The sequence below is a fragment of the Thalassophryne amazonica genome, chromosome 14 (genome assembly GCF_902500255.1).
Source record: "Thalassophryne amazonica chromosome 14, fThaAma1.1, whole genome shotgun sequence".
Classification (NCBI taxonomy): domain Eukaryota; kingdom Metazoa; phylum Chordata; class Actinopteri; order Batrachoidiformes; family Batrachoididae; genus Thalassophryne; species Thalassophryne amazonica.
The window spans coordinates 72,065,152-72,071,683 of NC_047116.1; positions in this window are offsets into that span (position 1 = coordinate 72,065,152).

Genomic DNA, 6,532 nt, shown 5'->3' on the forward strand with positions numbered 1-6,532 from the left:
CACTCTCCAAGAGGATCAGTCCTGAATGCAGTCCTGTGACCTTAACTGTGTCTCCCAGCTGTGCGCATAAGACGCCGAAGCGTCTCGCAACAAAAGCTCAGGTATCCTGGCCTCCCCTCAAATTCCCATATTAGAGCAAACTGTCTTTTCCTGATGTTCCAGACAATTCCAGTATGGCTCCCAAGCGGACCTAGATCCTGGCTCTGACTACCTGCATAGCAACATCACTTTGGAAGTCCTCGGCTCTTGACGCAGAGCACATCTTGACTACTCGCCAGTTAAGTTCCTCATCATCTCAGTGAGATCCCGTTCTCACTCGTCCCTGTTTGTGACTGTGCTATGTTAAAGAACTGTTCCAAGAACTTTTCCTAAGAACTGCATGAATTCTGATATCAAACAATTGAGAACCCAGCTGTATCAAGTCCTGCTTAATTGGAACTGTGTTACAACACAAAGCATTTGACCTCTGACCTTTGGATACAACTTATGAACTATGAATAATTCCTGAACAGTGACCTTTATTTCTTAAGAAGAGAACTTTATTTCCTGATCTCTGAAACAACCTGTGTTAAACCTTTTATGCACTGTGACTGTTTTGAGGCTCCAGTGTTACAAGTGCATTCACTCACAACTGTGTCCTTATTCCCCATAGTTTCTGGTCTTGGAGCCAAACGTTCTACCTGGTCCTAAACTCTGAGACCTTAGTTGATATTATCCTTCAAGATTGGCTTGGGATCCTGCAGCTCCCTCATTTCACCGCCTGGAGGCGGGCCACACTGCAGACACCCCAGTGCAGCACCTTTACTTTATTTATTATAAATAAATATATTTTCCTTTGTACTCTTCTCCGTGTCCAGCTCCCTGCATTTGGGTCCATTGCTTGCAACGGCTCAGTCCCACCCGAACCGCTAACCATAACAGAGGAGTCCCATTGATGTTAATCATCACACATTGGATAACAAAAGTGGAGCTCTGTTGTCCGTGTACACGTTATTCATATCAGTAAACCGTCTTTCACATTCAGCTGTACTAGAGGGGACTGTCTCCATGCATTTTATGAGCAGTTTCAGTTCTTCAGGCTCCCTTTTAGGGTTCTCATTTATTTATGATCCTCACAAATGTTGAACCTCTGGCAAAGGTGCTTCACTTGTGACTCACCATAGCCATACGGGTTTAGGTGCCAGTTATTTGTGTCCAGAATGCTGACATTGTGCAGCATTTCATCTTGAAATGAGAGGTGCTTCTCCATGTTCTTAATCAGACTTTGCAGGAACTATTTATCAAGAATGGGTATGAGCTTACCATTTGAGAGTCGGAACAGGTCCAAAATGGCTAGCAGCTTGTGCCCTTATTGCTTCCACTGACATATCTCTTGGGGTTTCTTTGAATGAAGCCAACACTCTGATGGTTCACTTGGTGTTCTGCCCTCATAAGTGTAAAGGCACCTTGACACTTGCATGAATTTGATCCCCGCACTGCTGCACACTTTGTCGTGCCAATGTGACCTGCTGTGTGCCGCTGGACACTGCATTATATAAAATAATTATTTCATAGTGGATTAATCATTTGCTCTGAGTTTGGCTGATGAAAACACATCTAATCACTCCAGAATCAGAGGAATTTTCTACAGCTGCAGCTGTTCTTGTGCACTTCAGGACGGGGAGAACACATTTGGAATCATCTCAAAAGTAATTATTTGTAATATTTATATTGTAATGGCTTGGTAAAACAGTTGCATGTTCATTCCTTATGAGTATCTGTAAAATTATGCTTATTATATATTTAATATCTCTTCAAAATCGTTCAGATGAGCTGCGCTGTGATGCGGTGCGCTGACGGATTGGCTTGCACTGACAGTGTTTTTGAATTGTTTGCGCAATGTTCACATGTAGTTCACAAAATGAATACATGCCAGAGAGTGTCAAAGTATCTTAACTGAATGAGCCTGGAGTTGATCAGATAGATTGGAAAGTTTGCATAGTCCATGATACATCAGTCCAAGGTCACTGAGAAACTCCATACTTCGTAAACATATTCCAAAACCTCTGTAGGTCTGCCTCTCTTTAGAACTCCTGGTTTGGTCTCCAGCAGCACTTTCAAAATGTCTGAGGGCCTCATAGGATCTCCACACTGCCGTTACAGCACAAAAACTACTTGCCACCCATCTGGTATTTAAAACTCTGCCTATTTTCTGCACCTGTGATCCAACTTCCTGAACCGCTTCCAAATGTCCGTGTGCATTTTTTGTTGACGAACTGTATAAATTGTGAATCTTCTCCGTGAATGATTTAAAATGATTAACTGACACAACCTTATCAACAGCGTCAGATATGGCCAGCTCTAAACGATGATTCATGCAATGCCATGTAAAAAGCTTTGGGTATTTGCATGGCTGTGAGATGCTACACCTGCGTTCTTTCCAAGCACAAGCTCCATCAGAAACAAATGCAATCCAGTTCTTTTGAACCCAATTGTCCTTGGATCCTGCATTGTTTAAACAGGTCAACAAAGCTTTCTCTAAAGCTGTCCGGTCCTTGACTCCAAATCAACCAGCTCCAAAAACATGAATTCAGGAACAGCTCCATTTACAGAGACTTTTATCTTTAAAATCATTGCAGATTTGTGACTTACGGAAGTTGCCACATCAGTGAGAACAGCCAGTTTCTTTGAGTTGGCTAATAACACTTTGGACAATTTTTGCCTGCATTTCTTTGGCCACATGTTCCACAATTTTTGTGCAACTGTACCTTGAGTGTAGATTTGTGCCCATTAGTGCAGTTAGTGTTTTTTTTCTTGTAATGCCGTGTTCTTTTCAGCCATGCATACGGCCCCTTGTTAGGTCCAAATAACTCAATTTTAGTTCATCAGTCCACAGCACCTTATTCCAAAATGAAGCTGGCTTGTCCAAATGTGCTTTAACATACCTCAAGCGACTGTTTGTGGCGTGTACACAGAAAAGGCTTCCTCTGCATTACAGCATCTCTTTGTGCAAAGTGCGCTGTATATACGTAGTTGAACAATGCACAGACACTATCTGCAGCAAGAGGTCTTTGGAGCAGGTCTGTGGGTTGTCTATGACTGTTCTCACCATCCTTAGCTTCAGCTTATCTGAGATTTTCTTGGCCTGCTGCTTCAGTACTGTGCCTGTGGTCTTCATTTCCTCACTATGTTCCTCACAGTGGAAACTGACAGCTGAAATCTCTGAGATAGTTTTTTGCATCCTTCCCCTAAACCATGATGACCATTTGAGAGTTGTTTAGAGATTCCCATGTTGCCACTCATTAGATAGAAGAGATGCAAAGAGAAACATTTGTAAATGGCCACCTTAAATACCCTTTCTAATGATTAGATTCATCTGTGTAAGGAGATCAAGAGTCAGTGAGCTTACCAAACCAATTTTGTGTTCCAATAAGTGCTAAATGTATTCAAATCAATAAAATAACAAGGGTGCCCAAATTTATGCACCTGCCTAATTTTGTTTAAATAATTATTGCACTTTCTGTAAATACTAGAAACATCATTTTACTTCTCAAGTATCAGTGTGTTTGTCTGCAATATGATATATTTACCTGAAATTTCTGATCTAGACAACCAATAATTTATAAAGGAAAATCATGAAAATTATCAGGGGTGCCCAAACCTTTGCATACAACTGTACATATATATATATATATATATATATACTCAACAAAAATATAAATGCAACACTTTTGGTTTTGCTCCCATTTTGTATGAGATGAACTCAAAGATCTAAAACTTTTTCCACATACACAATATCACCATTTTCCTCAAATATTGTTCACAAACCAGTCTAAATCTGTGATAGTGAGCACTTCTCCTTTGCTGAGATAATCCATCCCACCTCACAGGTGTGCCATATCAAGATGCTGATTAGACACCATGATTAGTACACAGGTGTGCCTTAGACTGCCCACAATAAAAGGCCACTCTGAAAGGTGCAGTTTTATCACACAGCACAATGCCACAGATGTCGCAAGATTTGAGGGAGTGTGCAATTGGCATGCTGACAGCAGGAATGTCAACCAGAGCTGTTGCTCGTGTATTGAATGTTCATTTCTCTACCATAAGCCGTCTCCAAAGGCGTTTCAGAGAACTTGGCAGTACATCCAACCAGCCTCACAACCGCAGACCACGTGTAACCACACCAGCCCAGGACCTCCACATCCAGCATGTTCACCTCCAAGATCATCTGAGACCAGCCACTCGGACAGCAGCTGAAACAATCGGTTTGCATAACCAAAGAATTTCTGCACAAACTGTCAGAAACCGTCTCAGGGAAGCTCATCTGCATGCTCGTCGTCCTCATCAGGGTCTCGACCTGACTCCTGTCCAGGGCAGATGGCAGACAGCGTGTGTGGCGTTGTGTGGGTGAGCGGTTTTCTGATGTCAATGTTGTGGATCGAGTGGCCCATGGTGGCGGTGGGGTTATGGTATGGGCAGGCGTCTGTTATGGACGAAGAACACAGGTGCATTTTACTGATGGCATTTTGAATACACAGAGATACCGTGACGAGATCCTGAGGCCCATTGTTGTGCCATACATCCAAGAACATCACCTCATGTTGCAGCAGGATAATGCACGGCCCCATGTTGCAAGGATCTGTACACAATTCTTGGAAGCTGAAAATGTCCCAGTTCTTGCATGGCCGGCATACTCACTGGACATGTCACCCATTGAGCATGTTTGGGATGCTCTGGGCCGGCGTATACGACAGCATGTACCAGTTCCTGCCAATATCCAGCAACTTCGCACAGCCATTAAAGAGGAGTGGACCAACATTGCACAGGCCACAATTGACAACCTGATCAACTCTATGCGAAGGAGATGTGTTGCACTGCATGAGGCAAATGGTGGTCACACCAGATACTGACTGGTATCCCCCCCCCCCAATAAAACAAAACTGCACCTTTCAGAGTGGCCTTTTATTGTGGACAGTCTAAGGCACACCTGTGCACTAATCATGGTGTCTAATCAGCATCTTGATATGGCACACCCGTGAGGTGGGATGAATTATCTCAGCAAAGGAGAAGTGCTATCACAGATTTAGACTGGTTTGTGAACAATATTTGAGGGAAATGGTGATATTGTGTATGTGGAAAAAGAGTTCATCTTATACAAAATGGGAGCAAAACCAAAAGTGTTGCATTTATATTTTTGTTGTGTATATATGTATATATATATGGTGGGATGCCTAACACCATTGCACACTAGACCCTAATTTTTAGTCCGTTGTTTCGATAACACCTTAAGCCTCAGTCCTGCACCGAATAAGCCATGAATGAGCCACGCACAGGTGTGTCAGTGATTACTTGAAGAATAACCCACGTTATAAGCAATCACGTATCCGCTACTAAGGCGCCTCTACGTGCCTCTCTGTACCTCACGTGCGCCAGGTATCAGCCTCTAGTGAGCCACAATCGACCTGTCATTTGAGCCCCGTCCAGCCTTGAATGGCTTGTGTTGCCGCATATGAGCCATGCAGCACCATGTAAAGCGACGGTGGTGCACATGTAGGCATGGGTTTGGTCCAAACCTCCAGCCCTCCCACACTTGGTCCCTTTAAAAGTGTGGGTTTTCAATTCACAACATCCATTCAAGATGTCATATTTTTTTTAAATGCAGTCCAAAAAAAAAAAAAAAAAAAAAAAAAAATACACTGCACTGAGTGCGCACTCCCACACCAGAGGATATGAATTCTGACAGGGAAAACTACTTTGGCACGACACCGGCCGGTGTGCGCATCTGTGCACCAGGCTGCTGTACACCTGTGTTCCAGAGTCATTTTTGTGTGACCACAAAAGACACAATGAGGTAGCCACTTTAATTATATACACCTGCAACTGTGTGGATCACTACCCACCCCCCCCCCCAAAAAACACATCCACAAACAGATCAGCTAGAACCAAACCATGTGTTCCTGGACAGTCACCTCTGCACTTCTTCTCGCTGGCTTGATTTCTTCCACAGCTTACGGTCATTTTGACACCGGTGATCCAACATTTAACTTTGTGTTAATCCGTTATTGACTACAAAAATCGCTTTCGCGAGCTGGCGTTTTGCATAAATGCTCGCCTTGAGTGCAAGTCACTGCGTTTGTGCAAACTCACAGCGGAGCTCCTCTGATCCATTAACAAGATGTTAAATCTTGTTAATGATGTTAATCTTGTTAAAACATACATTTACAGCTGCTTACAAAGAAGGAATAAATATGCAACGGTTTTCCCAAGCTATTAAAACATTAAGCTGTTCCAAATGATCTCCACCTCAGTGCACAAGAGAGACAGGAAAAAAGCTCCAAATGAAACGGTCCTCTGTGATTCCAGAAGCGATTAGAGGTGTTTTCAACATCCAAGCTCTGACAGAAAACGATTAATTCACTACAGTGTCCGCAGGTGGGACTGTAGTGCGAAAGAGGGCTGAGCCTGTCCAAAATAGCCAGTCCGGTCCTCGTAGCTGCCAGGTGCTTGCATAATGGCCTTCTAATAGCCTCGTCCTCACTACTAATATGCC